This window comes from Neolamprologus brichardi, chromosome 7, assembly GCF_056152115.1.
Source record: "Neolamprologus brichardi isolate AB-2024 chromosome 7, ASM5615211v1, whole genome shotgun sequence".
NCBI lineage: Eukaryota > Metazoa > Chordata > Actinopteri > Cichliformes > Cichlidae > Neolamprologus > Neolamprologus brichardi.
Genome location: NC_142110.1, coordinates 20736466 through 20762709, shown reverse-complemented (window position 1 = coordinate 20762709; position 26244 = coordinate 20736466). Strand labels below are relative to the sequence as shown.

The 26244-nt window shown below is 37.2% G+C and overlaps 1 protein-coding gene across 1 annotated transcript in view; it reads left to right on the top strand.

Moving 5' to 3' along the window:
* The first annotated feature begins 2994 nt into the window (after window positions 1-2994).
* lingo1a (leucine rich repeat and Ig domain containing 1a) overlaps window positions 2995-26244 on the top strand; it is a 119237-nt gene continuing 95987 nt past the window's right edge. The window contains exon 1 of the mRNA XM_006782444.2: window positions 2995-3379. The gene's annotated coding sequence lies outside the window, so the exon portion shown is untranslated. The remainder of the gene's footprint in view (window positions 3380-26244) is intronic.

Below are 26244 nucleotides of genomic sequence, written 5' to 3'. Positions count from 1 at the left end.
TGCTTTCTGATGGGTCGGGTCACTTATTGTTTTCTTCGGTCTTTACCTTAGACACAGTAAAGAAGAGGAGAATGCTATGCTGATTGCTGTACTGATAGGGTAGCAGCTTTTGGTGGATGTAGTGTGATGGCGTGGGGCAGCATCTCGGTCACTAGCACAGCAAGGCTTGTCATCATTGGAGGCAATCTCAATGCGGTGAGACAACAAGATGAGATTCTGCAACCTGTGGCCATCCCATGTCTCCACAGCCTGGCACCAAGATGACAACACTCACCCCCACAGAGCAGGTTTTAAGAGAGACTACCTCCAGAATGTGGGAGTGGAGAGGATGGAATAGCCTGCCCATAGTCCTGGTTGAAGATGAGGGTTGAAGAATGAGATGCCATCCCACAGCAATGTGTAACCAAGCTGGTGAGGTTGTTAAATTAATAAATTTAACATTTTTTTGTTTCATCAGACTCCAATCATCCAATCCAATAAAAGACACCAAGCAAGAGTTAATAGCAGAATAAGCTGTTTGGCACCAGCAGAGAAGATTTGACATGTTTTTCATGCGCAAAACCCATATACTCAACTCTGCTGCTCAACCTACAAATACCTCCTTACAAATGTGGCACCATTTAACTAAAAACAAACAGTCTTTCCAACAGTATAAGATTTATTTCCAAGACGGATTATTTCAACAAAGAAATCATCGACCAAACACAAATTCCCTTACTTTGTTTGCTAAGTTTATATTTTTTTCCTTGGGTGAGAACTTTATGTCACAAGCAGTGTTCCGAGCTGGAGAAGGAAAATTAAATCCAGCCTATAACAAAGCAGTATAGAAGTCAGGGGTTGGTGGTGGGGTCTCTGCTGGTTATCATGACCTTTAAATGTAATCCTGACATTAATGTCTGTTGGGCTTGTTCTCTACAGCTATTCTAGTGAGTAACACGGTGACACAACATTACCTACATTAAAGGCGCATTGCACTTTAGCTCCTTCAACAGCAGAGCCTTTTGTTAATATTACACATACATCCAGTCAAGTCTGCAACAATGTATGCAGTTGTCTAGCAAAAGCCGTGGAGCCATGATGGCAGGCTCTGCGGCGGCAGGCGTGTGGTGATTTGTGTGCTAAATTAAATTTTATGTGTAATACAACCATGAATATCCAGAGCATTATTTAACATATTCAGTCTGTGCATCTGGATTACCTTCCCCTGTTCCTAAACAAACATTTTTTTAAATACTGACTTTTTTTTATTGAAGACCTGCAATACTAACTTCCACAAATTAGCCTTAGCTGTGGTTTGTAATAACTAACAACTGTTAACATGTTAAGATACTAAATCTTAGTATCGTAACTGTACTTGTGAGCATGCTGGCAGCTATAAGCTAAAAGCACTACTGCCCCTAGTGGCTCACAGAGCTGTTTCGGTAGGTGTCTATAAGCTAGAAGAAGGATAACAGGCTTTACTGCTGCAAAAGTATGATTAAGTGTAACAGTTTAGTTAACAGGAAGAACTGAATCCTTTCAATTAAAATCTCCCATATGAAGAATAAATATAAAAAGTACACATATATTATATAAATATAAAAAGTAAATAGTTATGATATAGTCTAATCTTAAACATAGTAACTTCCACATTTTCTCATGCAACATAATTAGGAGAATTAATCTAGTAAACATTGTGTTATATGGGTAAAAACCTCAAAGTGTCCACTAAGATCAATAAATCTTAGTATGGAAGTTTGATAAGACAACAAAAAACATATTTTATCTCCATATTTGTTTCTACCATGTATTTATCAGCTTCTTTCAGATCACGCTGTAAAAATCCGTCATTTTCATTGCGCAAGGTCGACCAAAGATCCTCGACCGCTGAAATGCTTCAGTTGAAATCCATGGCTCCACTGAGGCGAGAGATATCTTGACAGAGCTCTACAACAAGCCCTCCATCCATCCATCCACCACTACTTCTTAATCCTGTCTGTAAGCTCATCGCAGTGGGGTGTCCTGACCACTTATGCCACCCATACTCTTAACCCCTGCCTTGAAGTGTACGCCGATTTAGAGCATGAATCATCAGTGTAGGATTGTATAGAGTGAGTCATGTCAGCCGAGGGATGCCCGCTGCAGTTTTCAAAGAATGTGTTGGCGGAAATATTTCGCAATCTACGTGGTGGTTTGGACAATACTGGAGGACACATTCCTGTGAGGGCGATGACCCAAAGATAAATTTATCATGCCCAATTTCACTTTCATCTCAAGATGGTAGCGGGAATGCCACGTTGAAGAATACTGATGGTTGCTTTATTCAATATAACTCAATGCTTGAAATTCGATTATATCTGACATATTTTTGACCCAATTGTGCAGTCTCAGATCAAATCTCCTGCTCTTTCTCTGTGATTGGTAAAGCTTTGTATGTTATGCACTGTATACACTGCAAGAGCATAAATCAAACAGCATCTACTGTCATAAACGGCAAATCCTAGTGAGAGCTGGAAGATGCTGTGAGTTGAGCCTCTGTAATAACTGTTTGCAAAGTTAGTTGATATGGGGTTTGTTGATTCACTAGTCCACCCAGTCAGTTTTAGATATTGCCTATCTATTCATTGCATCAGCCTCCTCTCTTTCTCATCTTTCTCAGCCATCTTTCCAGCTTGTTTATCTGTCCGGCTCTGAGCAGGAGCAAAGGACATTACTCAGCTCTCAGATGCACAAACAGATCTGATTAAAACAGCTTCCATGCTTTTCACTTTCATCCCCATATTTAGTTGTTTAACATCACCCACAGTGTATTCAGATGGAGATATGGTGAAATAATTTCATTAGCTCCTGCTGTTACATTTGTGCAATTCACACTGCAATTCAGATTGAGGGCGAAATAAGGAGGAATGGAGAGACTCTCTGCTCCCCTCCCCTCTCTCAATCTCTCATCATGCTGCAGCTCCTCCCTCCACCTTGCCCCTCTCCAGATTCCCTGCTTTTCTCCGTCTCTCTCTTTCTCTGTCTCTATCCCTCCTTCGTTCTCCTCCAATCTTTCAGCCTAGCTGAGACTTACACAGGATACACCCTCCCTACGTGTTTGTATGTGTGTGATTCCCCCATGTGAACTGCATGTGTCAGTGTGTGCAGACATGTGGCTTCGCAGCTGACGGCAAGGACTCGTGAAGTGCTCAAGACTTGGATATCAGATCCTTCTCCTTATGCATATTTACCACATTTTTAACATCTCTCCAGAATCTTTCCATTAAAGAATCTCATTTTTCCTCCTCTTGAGGCAGCATCTCGATGGAATCTTCAACCCTTTCCCCAGTATACTGGATTTAATGAGCAGCCACTGTGGAATGAAACAAGTAATTTTTGGATTTTCTTCATTAGAGCTCTGGTAAGGAGATCTGTCTCCCTCTCTCCCATTTACTCTCTTTCCACATATTTGTCTCCTTTCCTTGCACTTCATACCTTATTTACTTTTCACAACATATTGACAGGTGCAGGCAGCACAGATTATGGAATGGGGTGCAGTTAAATGATGCAGAGAAAGCTATTGAGGGCATGGAGAGGAGGTGAAATGTAAATAGGCTAGCTGGGTAGTATGAGCAGACGTAGAAAAAGAAGCAGGGAACAAAAATGTGTGCCGACACCAGCAGTGTTGTTCGTGCTGTTAGAGGCTTGGGGGGGGGGGGGGGGGGGGGGGGGGGAATGCTCCACTTGATACTTACTATTGATCTGCTGTTATTTTCAGAATCAGACAAGTTTGCATGGTCTAAACTCTGAGTGATAGCATTAGTTTTAGCCGTTCAGAAATGCTGACAGGACAATACTTTGTAATAAGAAGAAGACAGTTTGTGATTCTAAGTGTAAAAAATTCATCACATTCACTGCACTCAAATATATTCTCATGTATGCGGCCCCTTTTTTTCCTGTTTATGCAACATGTATGCCTGTTTGCTAATGAACGTGTGATACAACAAGGCAGGACTTGGATTCGATTCTTTGGATGTTTGCCTTCATACCTATATTCTAGTCAAGATATTCTTGGCGTGAACAATGTGTGTGTGTGTATGTGCATGCATGGTGGATTGGGGGGAAGGGGGGGGGGGGTTTGGCATGTTGATTTACCTGATTACCTTTATGCAATATCTAAGAGTTAAAAAGTGATAAAGCATTCATTTAAATGATTCACTTGCAGATGTCCATATGTGACTTTTTTCTGTGTTGGTTATAAATTATCTTTAGCATTACATTACGCTAATCACAACTGGAAATCCTGTGTAAGCATCAGCAAAGCTGAGGCAGCTGTTTTGGACCCTTCTATAGGCTGGATGAGGCTCTTCTTTTTTTAATCTTTTCACTGTTCCACTTTTACTCTTGTGTCTATAAACTCTGAACGGAGAGGAGCTATTGTTAGAAGGGAGAGGTGAGAGTAACCAAGAGAAAGCGTGTGCAGGGGAAGCTTACGTATAATGGTAGAGAAGACTGCTTGTGGAAGGTTGAAAAAGGGAGAGAGCAAATGAGAGAGAATATAGTGGTGAAAGACTGACAGGAAGCCGGAGACAATAGATGACTGAGAAGGTGTGCGGATGAGCTAATAAGCCTCAGAAAGAGCTTTTAAAGCATGGAAACCTCTTTTGAGGCTCTTTTGGCAGAGGGTCAGTTTACAGAAATATCCACACTCTCCATAGGAAAACATGTGATAGATAGGCCAAGACCTGCATCTCCCATATGCCTGCCTACATTTCCTGTAAAGGACATCAATATTTATCACATTTCCCATTTCAGAGAAGAAACCACGATAACGCCAGAGGATGGAAAAATAATAAAAGATAAATCAAATTACCCCACCTTGGGTAGACCTTCTGCTTCTGTTTCATTTATAATTCCTTTGCAGCACTTAGGCAAGGCAGGCTGTTACCGCTGCTTATTGAAAAACAGGTGCAGAACTGTGGCTCACATTTATTTGATTCTACTGCACATCTTCTGTCATGCTGACAATGGTAATCAAAAATCATTTTTTTAAAATATATATTCAACCAGATTATTGGTGAGTATTGAAGCTGAGAAGTCTCTATGCATTACGAGTATGGATTTATGAGTTTTCAGATTGACAACAGGGATATGATTTTACTCAGTGAAGCTTTTAGGAGCGTTTTAGGGCTCATGAAAGACTGCATCCGGAACATATTCCAGGATGCATTACTGTTAAATGCTAAGCTGAAAAGTTAAAGGTTCAAAACTCTATATTTTCAAAAAACATATTGATTGGTTTGTTTGGTAATTCTTAAATAGCCTCTCCCCATTTCTCTCATCCACACATACACACAGGCAGGGGATAGACTTAAATGTGGCTAGCAGGAGTCATTTTACCTTACTTGCCTGCAGTAAAAGCTTGTCATGCAGTGGATGACTTGCATCCAAGAGTGACTCATGCTGCCCAAGAAAGCTTCTCCACCCACAGCAAAGAAGTCCTGATACTGCCCATCACCAAATGAGAAATTAACAACTCATTTTTCCTCAAATTTCACGGCAGTTATTCTCAAGTCCATTATAGCAAATACCAGTTATTACTGATGCGGTTTCATGATTTACCATGATCCATGAAATGAAGTTGGCAAATTAGTTGCAGCAATTGACAGCTAATTGTGTCCATAGTGGTGGACTAGCATTGAAAAGTTGTGTGAATTGGAGCTTCTCATCCAAGTGTACTCTCTAGCTAGACCCAATTTAGCACTTCTGTTACATGAAAAGGTGGTTAGAGCTGTTTTGAACGCTAAATACTAACTGGAGTTTGTGTGTAAATAAACTCTCAAAATAATAATCAAAACTAAATGCAGTCAGTCATATTTTCAGTCAGACACTTTTACTCATGACCTAAAGCCATACAATATCCAGGCCTGTTAGATAAACATTAGTAACCAATAATCACACATTTTTACAACAAAGAAATGAGTGGTAGCTTAATAAGACTTTTGCACACTGCTGTAAATCATTATCTTTAATAACCATCCAGTAAAAGACAACCTTTACAGTTTGTTTGTAACAGTGAATGACCAGCAAACAAACCTAATGAACTCCTAACAGACTAAAATAGATTTTAGGTGTATATTCCAAGTCTTGCCTGTTTGATTGTGACTAATTAAAACATTGTGACAGATTAAAACACCAGTTTTTCTATAAAAAAAGAAAAATGTATTTAACTTGTCTGACATAATAATCTTATCTACTCTTAATTTTATCAGTGCAGGCATATTTCAGTGTATTCATAGTGGTATAAATCTGATATGAGTTAGACATTAAAATGTAAGGCTACCAGCCATAGATACCTGATTTTGGGAACAATAACACAGGTACAGTAATCATAAAAGCTGCTATTATTTTTGAAAAATTAGACTGTGTTTTCTCTGCTGAGCTCGTAGAGAAAACCCAACACTGAAATCTGCAGGGTTTCTTATTGCTGTTAGTTGATGTTAAAGTCATTTATCTATTATAATGAGTTCTGATGAGTTGCAATGAGTCCTACCCTCAACACTACCTTCCCCCATGACAGTCTTTTTTGCACTGTAGTTGACATAGATACGGAAATATAATATCAGCCTTCATTTCTTAAATAAATCTTTAATTTTTACCTTCGTTTTACTATTGTTTTGTCGATAGTATTTGTCTCCACTCTTCTTGATGTGCTCACATGAGTCTATAAATGTAGTTACCAGCAGCTTGATGTTAAGGATATTACTCAGCAATTGTCCAGGAAGGATGAATGCACACTATCCCTTCTCTTCCCCTTCTAAGTTTTCTTTGGCTTGCTGAGTGAATATAAATCTTTTAAACTGGAAATCGTATAAATATTTCAGAAACTCCTTTCTACTTTCTATATTTTGTTGCATCACTAGGCCAACATCCTTGTTTGTTACAGTTTTGGCACATGATTCACCAATCCCTGACCTCACTTCCTTCTCCGTTGACCCCCTTTAAAAAAAAAAAAGAAAGAAAGAAAGAAAGAAAGAAAGAAAGAAAGAGAAATAATACTTGAGATATACTGCACATATGGAAAAATAACTCAGTTGTAAATCACTTGTAAGGTTTGGCATTTTTGTTTTTGTTGATGATGACTTAAGCTATTGATTATCACTCTGCATTAATAGCCCTGTCCCTTCATTCATCCAACTGATATAGAGCAATGCCTAGACCATTACATCACTATAGATTGGGTTTTTTTCCCCCATCCCTGTCACATGCTGAACATTTTGGAATTTACAACCATGAATGCATTGAAACAATATTGCATTAGAGCCATCTTAAATTTAATTTGCCCCAATATAGTTTCATGTCAGCATTGCCACATTTAACTGGCCTTTACGACTCAGACATGTGGGCTACATAAGCACACAAACACAAGGTCAGGCTTGCGACGATGTATGTGTGGGGGGCTACATAGATACATCATTAATTTAAATTGAGAGAAAACAGTTCGAGAGTATTTCTAACAGTTGTTTTTATTTTAATTTCGAGGTAACAGAAATATATATTTGCATAGACTTCATCAGCCAGTGTTTGTCAGGGGAAGATATAGACAAGCTTTTTTTCTTCATACTTGTAGCTGGGAATGATATAGATGATGTGTCTCTCTGTCTTATCAGTATTAGTATTTTATGGCTGTGTCATTTTGGTGGGGTTTTTTGAATTATGTGGGGCGGATCGTGTTATATTAATAAGTGTGTCCCTCTCCTGATATTGCAACTCACCAAGTGCACTGTATATTAGGGCTGGGCCATATCATACCGTTCATGGTAATATCGGTATAATGTCGGGCAAGAATAAGAAAATGAAATATTGCGATAGAATATGGGTAAAACGTTTATGCGCAGTGCCTTTGTTTTCATACGCACATGGTGGAAAAAGCATGACGGCAACGCAGAATGAGAAGGGCGAAAGTGGATCGTTGAATGAAACGGATGAACCAGAATTGGTTTGTAAAAATGCTGCAACTTCAGTGGTGTGGAACTGGTTTAGCTTTCGTCCGTCAGATACACAACAAAGCACTATTTTTGGTAGAGCATGCTAGTGGGCCGTCGTTGTTACCGTGTTTTTTGGAAAATATGGCACATTTAAAATCAATCCTTTGATTTTTCTGAAAATCGACAGTGCCCCTTATAATCCCGTGTGCCTTTTGTATGAATTCTGGTTGTGTTCACTGGCCTCAAAACGATTTTATGTACACGGCGCTCAAAAATCTGTCAAATGTTTCAGTACGACTTTGCTAAGCTACGAACCTGCACTGCTTCATGGATTGTCGGAGCATTACGGCTATCGTAGGCAGGAGCCTCGCAGAGTGATACTGTGCTTCAACATAATATTACCGTATTGTGTGTGTATAACCTCTTTTTAAGTTTTGTGGATATTATACATGGTTATGCTGAGGATATATCGGCCAATTTCCACTGGAAATGCCTTTTGGTTAAACTGTCAGCAAGGAATTTGCATTTGCACTGTTAGATTTTTATATAACTTTAATGCACATAAAAAACAGCTGCTTGTTTAAGTGAAAATACATTGATGGGTTTTTTGTTTTTGCACTAATAAAGTTGAGGAGTTGTAAAGTATTTTGTCTAGTGTCAATTATATTGTCAGTTATATCATTATTGCAAATTTTCAAATGTATATCGTGATAAATATTTCTGGTCATATCGCCCTGCTCTACTGTATATTATCAGTTTAATTAAAGTTTGGCTAAAAAAAATCATTACATCTTAGACTGAATTTTCATTTGGTATGATTTAGGAACTGCATGTCATGATCATCAAATTTAATCTACTTCTGAAGAATCTAATTTCACCTCTTGAGAGAAGCCTGGCCTCCATTAAAACAAGAAAAAAAAAGCCATGGACAATGTAATTACTGTGACACAACACATTGCTGAATTTGCTGGTAATAATATAGTTTCTCCTGTACTGTATATATACCCAGAAAATGGAAGCGTATGAGTCAACACTGCTTGTGTTCACAATAGAAAATGGAAGCATTAGCTTTCTTCTTGCTATGTCACATATTCGAATGAAACTGCTTCCAGGAGAAAGTGTTTCTCAAAGCGGAGATATGAATGCATTTGGGAAGATATACCTATGGAAAAATACAGATTTTTGTACATGAATCCTTTGACTGAAGTATAGCTTTAAATCACCTTTGATTTTTATTTAGCTAAATATTAAGCATTTACTTTCATCATTTAGGGCAAACAACACTTCTTTAATCTCCAAAAGTTGATTCTGTTCATCTGGACGTAGCGTTTTCTGGGAGAAACGTTTCGTCACTCATGCAAGTGACTTCTTCAGTCTCAGCTGACTGCAGGTTTCCCCAATCTTATAAACAGTACATTTGCATAATGACTGAAACCAGCCCACATCTTTCGCCATCTTACAATGTTGTGATTGCAGCCATTCCCCAACTCTCTGTGAATGGTACTCATGGCCATTGATCAGTGGTCTTTGATCAGTGGGTTTTGGTCAGTGGTTGTTGATCAGTGGTCATGAGAATTTGCCAATTATGATTAAGGAACTGACCTCACAGCCCATTGTGGGCTGGTATCATTGAAATCATTATGTTGTATCATTGAAAAGGCGATTATATTCATTGTCTTTTCCTCTAGGAACACAAATGACTGCGAAAAACAAGTAATTTTACCAGACTGGAGTTAACTTGTTGCTCAGCTGAAACTGTATACTGAAAGACTGGCATAGTTTGCCTTAGTCAAATAGTAGAAAAATTAAATAGTTGCCAAGTAACAGATTTTCTCTTAATTTAATTTCATATTTTCTTCCCTGTGATGCTTGGGTTAGCCCAGCATCAATTTGCATTTGTCAAAAAAGCATGGGACCAAACATCAGAGTCAATTTCTGATACCAGTTTATGCACGATCTCTGACATGCATTTGAGCATTGAGATTTCCACACCTGTTAGGCAATACAATGTGCAACATGATCCAGTCTTAATATGTGAAATATTTTTCTGTCACCGCAGGTATTTATTTCAGACAACTGTCATCCATCATCTTTGAAGAAAAGTGAGTTTTTTTAGCATCTATTGAGCAATTCCTGCATCATTTCCTCCTCCCAAGCATACTGAAGTCTGCATGCACTATGATCAACATCAGCTGAGAGTGAAAACATAGGCTAAATCAAACTGGCAATATTTGCAATCATCGTGGATGATGCACACAGTTTTATTTTTAGGATCGGTGCTTAAGAAAATATGTATGTATACATGCAAAATGTGAAAGTCAGTGTTTTACCAAATCGTTTCTAACTTTCAAGACCACAGTATCGTGGAACATAAATAGTAGTGCTGAGCAGGGGTAGAATGACATTTAGAAGATAAGGACTACCCTTGCTTGTTTTTCACATTCAGTATAAGGAGGGACCAACAAATTCATGTAGTTAACTTGATGACATTTTGTTATATATGGTACATGTATATTTTCACTTTCACAGCCAAATTGTTACCATTCACCTGAGCAAGTGGACTGTTTCAGACTGAAACAAAAAAGCAACACACACAAAAAAAAAAAATTAGGCTGATGGTGGCCTAAATAGCCACCAGTGTCTATGTACATTTTAAAAGATTTCAAGAAAAACAAGTGTCCAAACTTGGGTTTTCTTTGTTTTTATTCCAAGACCATTCTGTGTCGTGTTGCATTTTGGCCAGTGCTTTACACTCATTTTCTTTTGGTCATTACCACAATCAGTATTATCATTTATCATATTAAAAGCATCATCTATGAGATATTTTAGTATTTATCATTAAAAACTGCTTAGGTTTAAATAAAAAGACAGTCAACATTCCTCGTGAATTTTAATTTTATGAGTCAAGGGGGTTGCCCATAGGTAAAGCATGTCAAACCCTCAACCTCTGGGCAACCACTTTCAAATGCAAGGTGATTGCAGAGGTTGGGTGATGGAGGACAACCTGTCTCCAAACAGTCACAGTCCAACTAAGACTGACTGCAGTCACTTGTTGACAAACTGACAAAGGTTTGCAGATAATTACCTTTTAATGTCAATTTCTGTGTGCATAGACAACAAAGATTTGTGATTTTTCTTTTCCAGTTTATCTTACTCATTCCCATATCATAAATAGAGTACATATAATTGAAAACATGACCCCATTCGATTGTAAACTGCTAACAGACTGCTAGTCCTCTTGATTGTGATTTTATTAGTGTCTTGATGAACCAAAGTCCCTTTGAGCTGACTGTAGGAAACAAGGCAACAAAGGCAACAAGATTGCAAGTCATTTGTACTACCAATAACTGTGTTTAAAATGGCAGTATATCTCACTTTCCATGGTTACAAATTACAATGTTTTATCCTTAAACTGATCTCAATAAATAGTTTTGGACAAATTTCAAGTGCCTAAAGCCTCGATACACCAGTGGTCTACCCACACTGGCATCTCCACTAACAGTGCCTGATTATATCTCTATTCAGGACTGTGTGGGTGTTTAAAGACATGCTTATTTAACAGCCTCATCTCTCTGCTATTAGTTTCTCTGCACCTGTTGGGTGCACCTGGTGGATGTTTTACACCTTCATGAATGTGATTAGTACATGGACTTTATTGGTATCACTTAATTTTAGTCATTGCATAACTCATGACCACCTGAGTCTAATTGTCTATAATAAAACAAAAACACCTGTGTCCAACATGCTTGGAAACAAATTTAGGTTTATCAGTTCTTTGCAGTCCAACTTGTCTGTCTTCATCTTGCAGCAATGTAGGTTTTAATTGTATGGTACCGTGGGATAGTTCAGCAGTGTATATGAAATGTATCGCATTCGTATGATAATAATTTAACATACCAGACACCATATAAGAAACTGCAATTGACACTTTCTGGCCAAGAGTCTAGTCTTTTGGCTGTGATTTCATAGCAGAGTTTCTTTTTCCTTTGGAGGAAGCTCCAGAGATTTTTGCCTGATAGTTTATGCAGTCTGTAGTTGGTTCTCACCAGCTTCAAATTAGGCTATATGTATGCAGTTTGCGGTTGGTGAACAGCATCTAAAAGTATTTCTAAGGTATTTCAGTCTTGTTTACATTGGGCACATATTGGTGCTATGTACATATGTCACAGAAGACTTAAAGCAGTTTATTTTTTTGTAACATGCAGTGTGCTGAATGTGCATATGCATGTGCTGAAAGCATGTCTGGTTGCACATGTTAGTAGTTTGCATTTGCAAATTGGTGCCATCATTACCTGGGACCACTGATCTATATATGATGGCATTAACATGCACTTTTCTACTCATTATCTTCTTCAGCAAGTAGTAAACGTTGTCAGCAATTGCCAAAAGAAGATTTAGTTAGAGGGGAGGCGCAGGTAGTGGAAGGGAGTGTGTATTTCAGTCTTCCGATATAATGACATTAAATGGAGCAGGCTCAGGTGAGCTTCACACATTCAAGCTAAATTGGAAAGGACCATCACGGCAGTGGGATAAGTGCCACTGGTGAACAAGTAGAGATCTAATAGTGAAGGGGGTTTGAGAGTATTATTACTGACAGAACTCCATGTTGTTTCAGAAAAACATTATTCTGTAGACTGTGAAAGAATGACAAATACATACACAGGTGGTCTTCTTTAAAAGAAAAAGAATAATAACTGTGAAGGTTGTGTTTTTCATTTTAAAAGTTACCATTACAGGTCAGCAGACCTAATTCCCTGACGGGCGATGGACTAAGCACATTAAAAAATGCATTCCCCTCAAAAACACTCTCGCTCATCACATTTTGAACAAAATAACACTCTGTCATCGTCCTTTGGTGTTCCATCTTATTACCATATTTACCCTTTTAACATAACATAGGGGTTTAAATCCTGTCCTGGATCACTGCTTTAGAGTTTTTGACTTTTCATTCTCGCTGTTTACATAGGCTTATGGGCAGTAAGTAATAGTTTCCCTTTCACAATGTTAATTTCCTGTGAGAAGTTAGACAAGTTTTGTGCAAAAGGGGGATCACTCTGTTAAAATGGAACAGCAAGAGGTCCTGACCAACTCTCAGTGTAGGATGATTACACTATGATCAAGGCTCACGCCACATGCCTAGGTGAATCACTGGTAATGAGTAGTTACCAGTGATATATAAGCCACTTTCAACTGCTTTCTTGACCAAGAGGTCACCACAACAGGCAGTTCCACATGTCTGATCTGGCAGAGTTTTACACCGGTTGTCCATCCTGGCACAACCGTAAAGGGGGATTTGTATCTCAGGCTGGAAACAAACCATCAGCATTCCACTTGCTAAGCAAATGTGCTAACCGCTACACTGCTTAATAATAATAATAATAAAAATAATAATAACAACAAAACCTGAGTTGAATTGATTTTGTTAAACAAAATTAATGTAGATGAATGGCCACAGCATATTGGTATTCTATAAGGCTTACCTACCCAGCTCTCTAAACCAGACCCGACATTTAATTTGCAACCAAAATGAGGTGAACTTTGTGTGAAGCGGGTCATTTTACTGCTGTAATCGAGGTGCCCCCACTTTGCTCTTAATCTGACTTCCACTATATGAGAGGACACAACCGTGTGCGCGTGTGCGCATGTGAGAGAGTGTAGAAAATTGTTTTCAATAATAATTAATGAGAGTGAATTCTCAAATAGTTTGAACGGGAAACCGAGCCAGACAACTTAAAGACAACGTGAAAGCACATTCGGAGCGACTTTCTTTCGTAATTCAAGTTCAAACACAAGCTTGTGCCCGAACAAGTGTGGAGAAATCATTACAGCAGGAGCAGAAAGTGGACGAACCCCTCAAGGTGCAGAGAGAGAGAGGAGGAAGAGAAAAAGCAATAACACTGTGTCCCTTTAATGTTGTAGCTTTCAACATGGCGAAGCTACAGTGCTTGTAGCATTTATAGATGTTACCTTTCAGTGATTGGTGTGAAATAGTGCAGAACGCTGAATAATTCTCCCAGCTGGATATTAGGACTATAATCCCTTATATGTTGGCTAAGCTTTAAGATTACTTATGTTAGTATCTTAAGATTATAAAATGTTGTTTTGCTTCAACTTCTTAACATTCATTGTGATATTGTACTACAATTACACTTTCAATTTGATGCCAGAAACTGGCTGAAAAAGGATTTTTAGATGTTCCTCCTGGGCATTTTTTTTCCTTTTTAGTGCATCTCTACTTTCTTCTAGGTCAGGCTAATGAATACATTTTTGTCACACATCTTCACGGATCACACAGTTTCTTTCTTTTGTGTTTCTTTTGTTTTATTTATTTTCATGGCTGTATTATAAATGTTGCAGTTTTTTAAAACAGAGAAAAAATCTTAATAATTGAATTCAACAAATTCAACTGTATTTAGAGAAGTCAAGATGAAGGAGTCAGTCACAACATATTCTTCAACTCTTCAGAGTTCTTGCTGTACATTTTGTATCTGAACTGTAAGCTAATTGTTTCTGGTCCGATCTTATCTTCTAACTGTAGCTACACACAACACACACTTCTTGCTCACAGCGGTTACGTTAAAGCACAGATACGCAATCTCTTCTAAACTACTGCACTACCAGTCACAAGCTTGAACACATTCAGCCATGCTGTACTTTACATTTTTGAGAAAATTGTCTTTTTGAAATTTCTCTGAAGTTGTTGCATACCTTTGAAACCACTTACTGCTGCATATAGTGTAGCCATACACCTCTATCAATACATATGTTTTATCACCTCAGGAAGAAGGAAAGGCAATATAACACATGCTGGGTATGCAGTCATTTAAGTGCATATTGTTCTCATACACTCACACATATATTTACAGGGTTTTTTTAACATGTAAATGAGCATGCTCACTTGTGTGTTTCAAATTGTTTTACTTTTGTATTCAAAATTTTGTAATTGTAATAGAAACTCACTACAGGAAGGAAGAAGAACACGGATCAAAACCTTAATACCAATGCAATATTTAATTTTTTAAACTAGCATAATCTCATGTTAGATCAAGTTCTGGGTAAATCAGCAGTCTTTGTGCTTTAATTCTACTTCTCTCCTGCAGCATGCACATGCACAGCAATCATCTAATTATTTCAGATAATTCATTCAATAAACATTTGCTATTGATGACTGAGCAAAAAGAAAGACCTGCTGGTTCCAAATTATTCTGTGATGATTAGATACATTCAATCAATAATATATTTATCTCATGAATTATATCTCCTCCCTACATGAGAATATATCAGCTATATTTAGGAATAACTAGATACTGTTAGTTTTGTTTGTCCTGAAGGTTGTGTTATTCGTGTTAGACTAGAAATAAATTGACAACATGCCTTTTAAATAATAAAGTACAATATTTTTCTCAATTAATACAAACTGATTTTTCTGTTTAAGATTTTTAGATATGCATTTTTTTTCCCAAGCAAGATATCTTGTCCTGACTTACATAATAGCATGCTCTTCTAGCTCATTATAAACACCAGTGACCTCAATGTATTCTTATTTACACAAAATATCTGTGTCTGGCAGCTGCAGTGGCCCAATTTTCTGGTAAAAATCATCAAAGTTGCATCTCATCTCAAAGCTACTGGAAACAGATGGACTATCTTCTACCATAGGGAACAGGTTTAACACATCACCAGGGTTGTCCTTGGTCTTTGTAAATTTTGCTGCTGAAGAGGATGCAGCTTTTACTACGTTCTTTAAGTGATATCCTTTATCACTTGCCTTTTTCAATGATTTTCACAAATCTGGAATAGAGGGATGGTGTTAAATTTGCACTGCAAGTCGTGTATGCACTGAATTTGAAATTATTTAATTAATCAAATCCTCCATTTGCTGCAATTTATTGTCTTCACCAAGAATACATCCAATAGGAAGTTAGTTTCAAAAGAATTTGAAAAGAACTACTGTCACAAGACTGAAAAGCCAGTACCAGAAACTACTCAAGTGCAGGGACCCAGAGCAGAGACAGCAGAACGTTTTACAATGTTTATTGCAAAGTGTGGCAAAAACAAAGGCAACAAAACATTGCAAGGCCCAGTTAATGTGGCTAGGTGGACGTGGATCTAGAAGAGGGGAATTGTGCCAGAGATGCAGACTGGAACATGGCAGTTAAGCAGTCACAATGAGGATTATATGTATTAATTAATACATAACTGTTACTCACACTCATCATTCAACAGTGCTCATTCACTATCATGCTTATGAAGGGTCATGTTCAGTAACTTTATAACAAATATTTTAGCCTTTACATCAAATAATTTTTTGCGTTACATAAAAAACTTTATTGATTGTTTTCTAAAGGGGTGTTTTTATTTTTTATTTCCCCCCTGTAATGTAATGTCAGAATGGTTTATGTCCTAGTCAGGAACTAATCTAACTTTTTTCTTCACCATGTTATTTAATACAATTGTGAAAACAAGTTGTAGTTTTCACAGAACTCTATCCAGTCCAATGAAAAAGTAAGTACACCTCGTGATTCAGTAGCCTGTAGAACCAGCTTTAGCAATAATAACTTGAAGCAATCATTTTCTGTATGACTTCAGCTTTTACATTATTGCAGAGAAACTTTGGAGTTCTCTTTACAACATTACTTCGGGACACTGAGGTTTGCATTTGAGGTATTTCTTTTGCATAACTCTATTAAAGTCCTGCCATAGTGTTTCAGGTGCACAGGCCCTGTGGCTGCAAAACAGTACAGAACCATCACCCACCTCTGTGCTTCACAGTTTGCTGAGGTGTTTGTGCCGATATATTGTTTGGCTTTAGATGTTGAATTTTTTTGCAATTCCTCCTAGTATGACAATTTGACATTGGGGTGAATTTGCTTTGACATTCACTCAAAGAAATTGTGTTAACACACAACTGAGTTAGTCAGATAGGTACTTACCATCCTTATTCCAATGGAAACAGTAAGAGTGAAGAGTGCAGTTTTTCACAGGACTGCATGGATAATTGCAAAGACATGAAAACATTAGCTTTTGTTGTGCTCTTTGCTTGAGTTACTTTCCCCTGTTTGACAGTTTTGCTTGGACATTTGTTATATCAAAAACTCATTTACAGTGTTAAATAGCTTTTGTGCATTTGGTTTTTCAGTAATGAAGTTATGTGCCTTTTAGCTCTTGGAGCAAGGAGGCCAGCATTCTCTCTCTCTTGTTTCTCTTTCAAAGATAATATAAACGTACTCCTGAACTGCTAAACAGCACAGAAGTATTGCTGTTTCTGTTAAAAAGAATGAGTGCAACATTTAATTTAATGGAACATTAAGCAGTGTTGTTACTTAATCTAAAATCCATCACCGATTAAAGAATTGTAATGGAGTAAGCTTTCTGTGATCACCGTTAAAAACATATCAACCTTTCCTTCCTTCTCCTGATCTCCTAACACACCTTCCCTGTCTCCTTCACCTTTGACTTTGGCCAACAGTAGCACAGTTTCCACTGACACCCTGTTGGCCAACAGCTCCAGAGGCAGTCACTGCACACCCCATATCTCGAAATAGTACTAAACAATCTGCTACCTGAAATACATGATAAAAATAGCTAAAATAGCAATAAGCGCAGTCTAGAAGTTGTGATGAATTTTCAGCCACTGGTGCTGATTTACACGTTTGATTATGTTTGTGACTCTTTGCTGTTGCAATGTCTCCTGATTTAAAAAGTGAAGTTAGTGAAGGTCTAACACCACATATATATTTGCATTGGTCTCATCTGTTCCACATAACCAACTACAAAGAGGCAACAGAACAAAAGCAACTTCACAGCATGAACAGGAAAGACATCAGTCCCAATTCTAGTTTCAGTCAGTTCTTACAGCATAGACACCGTGGACTCACCAATAAAATTACAGTATTGCTTCTGCTGTATCCCTAAATATAACTTCTTTGGTGGTACTGTCTGTTCCTCTCTGTGTTCCTTTGTCTTTAATGTGGAAGTGACTTATGATATCAGTTTGCCTGATGTCTCAGATTTGCAGTAACTGATTAGAATTTTCAGTTGTAAATTCATTTTTAATTTTTTAAAATGTATTTAAAAGGGCAGGGATAGCTCAGGAGGTAGCGTGATTACCCCACGATCGGAAGGTCGGGGGTTCGACTCCATTGAACGGCTACCCTGAGGTACCCCTGAGCAAGGTACCGTCCCTACACACTGCTCCCCGGGTGCTGCATTGGTGGCTGCCCACTGCTTCACTGGGTGAATGGGTTAAATTCAGAGGAGTATTTCCTTACGAGGACTAACGCAAACATATTATTATTATTATTAAAATGATAGGTGAATGCTTGTCATTGTGTACAATTGTAAAACTGAGTCATTTTACAATTGATGAAAGAACCTCTTACTGAACAATACATGTGGGTTTTGGGAACTCAGAGTTCCTTTCTCAAGGTGCAAAATAAATATTGATTAAAATATCTTTAAATCAAGCATGCAAATTGAATGACTATGTTCGCAACAGACAATTTAATTGTGCCAGTATCCAACAGGGGGAAAAAAGAAGCTTGTCTTATTTTTTAAACTTGACAGTTTGCAGTTATTGCAACAGGAAAAGAGTGAGACATTTGTGTGAATTTGGAATCCAGGACAAAGATGTGATAACACCATATAGCTTATCATCCGCCTAATTCTAAATTTTCTCAATGAACTCAGAGATTAGCTGAGGACCTAAAGGACTCAAGTAATACCAGCGGCAACAACATTTTTGGCATTGGGTTCTTTTTAACGTCTTGTGGCTTCTGTGGCAGGTCTTTTAGAGCCTATGCAATGGGGTTCAAAGGGAAATGGTTAATGAACGGAGACAACAGACAGGTAATGGCATTGACTTTGGACCTTAAAGTAAAGTTGACCTTGGATGGACATCAGTCTGAAAACACATTTCTCCTTAATTAAGTTTAATTACACTCAAACATATAACTTCAGAACCATAGACAGCACAAGAGGTTCTCATTAACTGTACTGTAAAAGATCTGGTTAGTAGTCAAACTAACAAATTAAGCTTTGTGCACTTTGACAATACGTGACATATTGCTCTCACACACACACACACACACACACACACACACACACACACACACAACTTCCCCATGAAAGAAGAAGACAAGAATACTACAGAACGCAACAAAACATTGTTGTACGGCTTGCAGTTCTAGTTTGTACCATGTCAAATACCGAAGCCTGTTTCCATTAGTGTATAACAACTCTGTCCTCCACGGAGGCCTACCTTTAACGTACACTTGTATGATCTATTTTCATATGCTTTTCTAATTTCTGACTCAGCCTGTGTTTACAAGCCTGTGAAAACAATAGAAATTTTATTATTTCACTCTGGTTGACCTAATTTGTTTGAAATTGTGTTCATAGAAAGTACTTTTTTTTCTTGCCGAGGTCAGGTGCTTACTAATAATACTGAGACTGTTGGGAACGGAAGGATATGGATCACAGTTTGTGGTATAATCTGGCGTATCTTAACAATCTTTAGATAGACAGATAGAGGTATATATATATATATATATATATATATATATATATATATATATATATAGCCTGCAGCCTTCAGGCCAGTTGCATCTATAGTTTGTATTTCATGCTGATTGGGTAATGCCATCATAAAATACATTATGGTAAGATTGTAACTACTGTAAATATTCTACTTATTAAATATCAACAAGATGGTAAGGATTAAAGAGGGGCAGAAAAATCTGGAGTGTTAATCCAACATCTTCAATAAATGAATTTTAAATCTGATAGGAAGATTTAGACCATAACACTATCAAGTGATTTTTCATGTGCTGCAGCCACTGCTACTTCCAGCTGACAGCATGAAGATACACGAGCAGGAATAAGAAAATGCATTTCATGTTCTTGGTTACACCTTCAATGCAGCCTTTTTTCCCTCCTGTCATTGTGATGCATTTAAGGTGCGGATGTCAAAATCACGCTTATGCTACCAAAGAGGAGTAAACATAAACCGCAGAGTTTTTATTTTTTTTGAGGAGCAGGTCATTTGAAATGCACTTCACCAAACACAAAAACTATGCAACTATACATATAGCATATCTTGGCAGCTAAATGTATAGTTGCTGAACTTCACAGTAAAGAAAAGATATATGAGAAAGACTTAAGAAAGTCTCGAAAGGAAGATTAACGTTTAAGTAAAACAGAAATGTTAATTCATTGTCTTCTTTCCAAAAAAAAAAAAAAAAACTTATATAGGATCTATCATGATGTTTCTGGATTTTGTAAAATATGTTACAAAATAAACTAGAGTATAGTGATTTTTTGTCATTCAGCTAAATGAAAAACTGGGCAGTTTAGTACAGGCTAGAGTTGTTAGTTTCCAGTACTGTGTTGAAGTTTGGTGCAGAGCAGGCACTGCACCAGTATTAATGGTCAGTGTTCCTCAAGGGTAGCAGGCAACAATTTACAATTTATATTTAAGCTGATGCTGATGTTTACATTCACTCACTGAATTTTACTGCAATTTTACCTGTGATACCAGCTTTATGGTGTCAAGGGGTTTGCAAACGGCTATATAGCCTGTGAAATTTACACTTAGATCATGTGGAATTCAGCTGGCTAAATCCACAAAAAGCAGATAATTTCAGAGCACCAGGAACTTCACAGGTCAGTTCATCACAGCCTGTACAGAAGGTAAAATCTGTACAGACACATTTCTAAGTGATTCTTGTGTCTGCACTGTACTGCTAAAGCTGATCTTGGGATTCTCCCACCTGCCAAATCCCACTTTAACTCCTAGCTACTCTTACAGTGAGCATACACTTTGCTGACGTTAATTTAGCTTTGAGCTATGATATGTTTAAGTAAAGCCTCAAAGAGCCAATAGTCTGCCTGTAAATTACTAATCTTACTTTGAATATACGCAAATATAAAACCTCAAAAACGCATTTAAAATGAATTTTTTACTTCCCAATAAAATTTGTGGAAATTTAGTATTTTTAAATCCTTTTCAAGGCTATGACCCATGATAGGGTCTGAAAAACCCTCTCAGTTTGGTTAAACATAAGTATCAGTTTCTTATGGTTGTTAGTTGTTTTTCTTTTTCTTTTTACCACCACTATGACCAAATGCCAGGATCTACTTTGCCTTCACTCACCATACAGAAGCTCTTGGTCCTTTCTTCTCATTTATTTATTCAGCCCAATAATTCTCCTCCCCTAAGGTGAGGTGACTATTATTGAGGCTAAATTGTCTCCTTTTTCATGCACAACATCCTTTTCAGTGATCAGTCCCCTGTATTGATTAACTGCCATTTGACTACCTCGCTCCAGTATTTCCCCATGATATGATCATAGGACAGGGTTATTTGGACAGGGTTCTTGGTGTCTTAGATATAATGATGTTGAAGGGATCTCATTGGAATTCATGGCTCTTCTGTTGGTTTGTTTATAGTGACGTCCATCCCTCAGGCTGTATCTGCATTGCTGATGGCAATGCATAAGAGATTACAGAAACTGCACATATCAGATACTGTTTGATCTATGCCTTGACCTTAAAAGATGCTGAATGGATGGTTATTAATTAATGACACCCTAGAGTTCATAAGGTCTTGTGCAGCAGCTTAGTTTTAGACCATCTGTTCAGTAGAAGCCAAAGGAAATAAATACGTGACTTTCCTGCTTTCTTTAAAGTCTTACTTAATGGTGCAAGTACACTAATTCGATCCCCTAAAACTATCAGACAAAGGGATAAACTGTTTTTTTATTCTGTAGGATAAGTGAAGAAATGGACAGCTGAATGGATGATGGATAACTAAATAAGAGATACAGATTTTTACATTTTGTAGTTGTATAATAATATTTCTTTTGTGCTTCATTCAGTGGCTTTCAGACATATGTATGTAGTGTTATTATGCCTGACAGTTTATTGATGGGGAAATGGAGGAACTGATCATATCAGATCACGATTGTTAAAAATCGTGATCTGATGTGTGGAATTTTACAGCTATAACAATGTAGCCAGATTGGTGAAAAAAAAAAAAAACATGTTGTAGTGACTTTGGTTTGTGTTTATCTTAATTGGTATCCTTCACTAAACAACCAGTCTAAGCCCTCCAATCAGCTCGATATGCAGTAATTGCCTTGTCATTTCTTTCCAGAATGTTTTCACTCAGTGGGTTTCCTTCATTCCAATCAAGATCTGCTGTTCCGGTAACGCCTGCAAATCAGGGTCCACCATTTTCATTGTTTCACTTATAATATCTGATTGTTAAAATAAATTTTGAAAGCAACTTCAAAAATATTGTGTCTCTTTATAAACGCTCAACATGATATAAGATCAAATTTATCACAAAAAGGGTGATTATTTGCCACATCTAGTTAAAGTATTTTAATCATATTATACTGATATGTTACTAAATTTGACTTCACTCTAAGATCTGAAGATGTATTTCTGTGCCTCTAGCATTTCACTGACTTTGTCCAAAGGTATCGGCACAAAAGGCAGCTAATTAGTTACATCTCATTCAGCTGGCTGACTCAAGGTTATTTGACTAATTATGTGCAGGTAGGCATGGTAATGCAAATACAGCTATGCGAAAGATAAGTCTTTTATAGCAGAAGAAAATTATTATTTTGTTGTGTCTGTCTTAGACTTGTGGGAAGGTTCAAGGCAAAGGTGGTTAAATTATGTTCAGCAAGATTACACAAATTCATTTGACAGGTCTCAACCCTTGTTTGAAATACAAAGGTCAGTTCCAGTTTGTGTGGAAAGATGAAAGCTAATGAACAGTCATGTGGAATATTTATTCAGAAAGGAAAGACGTCTGAGATATTTCTTTTACTTCACCTGACTTTTTTCCATTTAACAGGAGGTATTTAGTAGTAGATATTATTCACATTTTAAAAAGTCTTTACCTTCACAGCAGTTTAAGTCGTTTTAAGTTTGACAGGATAATATTACTATCTTGAAAAAAAGACTTTTGAACTTCATTTTTTGAAAGAGTTTTTTTACATGGCCACTTAGGTGGACAACACCAGTGGGTGGCAGGGTATGGAGTGACACATCAGTGTCCAATGTAGTGGTTTATGTGCAAGTATACCATCAACACTGACACAGATACAAGAAAACAATAATATCCATGAAAGGGTTAAAGACATGAAATGAAGACATGGTGTGCAATGTGTACTTAAAAAGTTTGAGGAAATTGTGGATAATGGAAAAGGAAGTGTAAGGCCTAAAAAAACGATCTACAACAGATAAGCAGTATCTGAAATTCATATCCTTAAGAAACAGGACAAAATCCAGCCAAGAACATCGAAGACCTGACATAGGATCTGATGCAGCTGGCTCTTCAGTTGATCCATCTGTTTTTAATTGAAGCCTCATCACAAATGGCCTCAGTGGAGAGTTGGCTGTCCTGAAGCCATTCTTGGCTTCGTGGAGAAAGGGCAGATGTGTTCCACATTGTGGAAGAATTGGACTGAAAATCAGTGGCTGTATTTCAGCCAGTGGTATTGGGGATCTTTTCAAAATGGAGGAAATTGTGTACGTAGAAAAGTACTGTCAGATTTTGATCCACCATGTAATTTCATCTGGAAAGTGTCTGACAGTGATCACAAAAGCACTGTCAGTTGAGTAAAATAGATATAAATAGGAAGGCATGCTATCAGTTATGGATGACCTCCCCTCCCTCACACTTGTTAAAAGTGAGGTGGGATCATCTTGACAGAGAACAGAACAAATACAGCCGACATCCAGAGCAGATCTTTGAATCTCCCTCAAGAATCCTGGAGAAAGATTCCTGAAGACTGCTTACAGAAATTACAGGACAGCTGGCCTAAGAGAGTCGAGGCTATGTTGAAGAAAAAAGAGGGCAAACTGACTTTTTCTAATGATGTGATATACTATAAACTGTATTTCCATATATGTTTCAATAGCTCACTGCCTCTACCTTCCAATTTAAAAAAGGGGGAACAATATTGACAATATGTTATAAGAAATTCATCGTCAGCGAGATTTTTTATCATACTTTTTTCATTTAGCGTAGTTCACTTTTGCTGGAAGATAATACCAAAAAATAACATTAATTTCAAAAGTGCTTGGTGCTTTACCAATGAAACCATTTATTTAGTTGTGCAGTCTAGATTTCAAAAACTGAGAAATAAAAAATAGCAGTTTTATTTCTATATTTTCTAACTCTCCCAATATAACACAGATTACTTTTATGCTTTGCATTGCTTTGGGGATTTTGTTTATCTTCTTTTGCCATAACAGAATGAACAGGACATGTAGCATAGTTAATAGGAACTGATTGCATATTTGGAGAATTACAGGGTTGCTGTGGTTGGCACTACTGCCTCACAGCAAGAAGGTCCCGTGCTTGAGCATTCTGGTCTCCTGGGTCTCTCTGTGATTTGGTAACTTTCAGCTTGAATTAAAGCTGAAAGTCTGCTTGTTTGGTAATAAGTAGTAATACATTTCTCACTATAAAGCCTGTGAGAACATGCATGGATGCAAGTTCAGAGCTTTAAAATCTTGCATATTCTTCCTGTATGGAAGTTATGGAAAGTGTAATTCATTGTCCAGCTAGAAAAGATGAATGGCCTTTGTAAAAACACAAACCCATGCAAGTGTACTCAAGTGAAAGGGGGCAGTAAGTAGAGTCCTCTGCTATGTTGTTGTAAACATTATGTTCTCTAGTGGCAGAGAAAAGTCTCTCTGCTCTAGTGTTATAGCTAGCAAAGTCATTGTCATCTAAAAGGTTACACAGGTGCAGATCTTTTGAAACAAAGGAGAACATGCAGTATTTCCAGGTGTATTCTTTGTTTTTGCCCTAATAGAAGTTCCTTCAATTCTAAAAAAGTACTGCAATCGCTCAGTAGTCTCAGTTGTTAAGTCTGAATTTTCTAGTAGGAGTCTCTCAGCGAGCAGCAAAATACTTCACCTCTATCTTACAAAGCTAATTATTAAGTCTTTATAATAAGTCAGCCAACATAAAATGTTGGTATAGAAAGGATTTGGTTGTTTAAGAATGGATTCAAATGATAATAGAATATTATAGAAGATAAAACTGTTTTCTTTACATTATTAAATTCTATTTATAGAGTATATTACAATATAGTAGTATACAGTATACCATACTGTATGTTATTTTCAGTCTTTAACATGTGCACTTTGAAGACATATAAAAAAAAGTAGAAGTAGGGTTTTGCAGTATCCAGTTGTGACCTTTTTAGGGCCCAGTTGCCAGGGTTTTCTGTTATTAGTTAAACTATAATTATGCTGCTTCTACAGGTGCACTCTCATAATCACTCCACTTGTTATTGTGCCGGTACCGTTATGCTCCTTTGTTGCTAAAGTTGAATTACATCTTGAAAGACTTGCCTCCTCTTGTGTGACTTTGCTCTCCCTGACACCAAGCATCACGATTAGCAGGTCCAGACTCTTAATTACAGACAAAATAAACAACGGGAAAACTTTGTCTCAGGAGCAGCATTTCAATTATTTATTGACTTTTGACTCAGAAGGTTCGGCTAGCATTCCTAATACAAACAAATGCTCATACAATAGTAAATGCCTGACTATAAAAACACTTCTTAGAATGATAACTACTTACAAAGTCAAAAACATGTGACCAAGTGGCTCCACGAAAACCATTCTGGTTGAATAGCATTAAAACCTTTTTGTACATAATGCAAATTACTTTTGTATAGTACTTTTTTAGTGCTTTTTTATTCGTAAATAATTTTTCCTTATTTATTTTCCTGACCCTTGTCCTGCTGTAACACGAATTTCCCCATTGGGACTAATAAAGTCTGTATCTAAATCTGTCTGTGTACCTGAATTGCTGTGCTGACTAGCATTGCTGTTGTGCCTTTATAAGATGTAATAATACAGAACGAGCATGTGTGTTGGATACATGTTTTCACTCTCTGGGACAAACATTTTACTTAATTGATTTTAGCCACTGTCGTGTGACATTTGTTCATTTAACCTTTTGAGAAAGATTGCTATTGAATATGAATTTTTTTTTCCCCTGTTGTAAAATATATTGTTTCCTTGAGGCAAAAAAAATCATTAGTGACAGCAATTTCATACATCATTCATACTACTATTTAAACAAAATATTGAGTTTTGCATCTTTTAATAGCTTTGTTCATGTTTTACTGTTTATGAGTTAAAAACTACTAAAGTAACACATAGGAAATTTTTCTTGAATTTATATTATTCATCACATTGCATAACAGTGATTGTCACCTGGGATATTAGCAAATGGTTTCTAGAAACCATTTCTTGACCG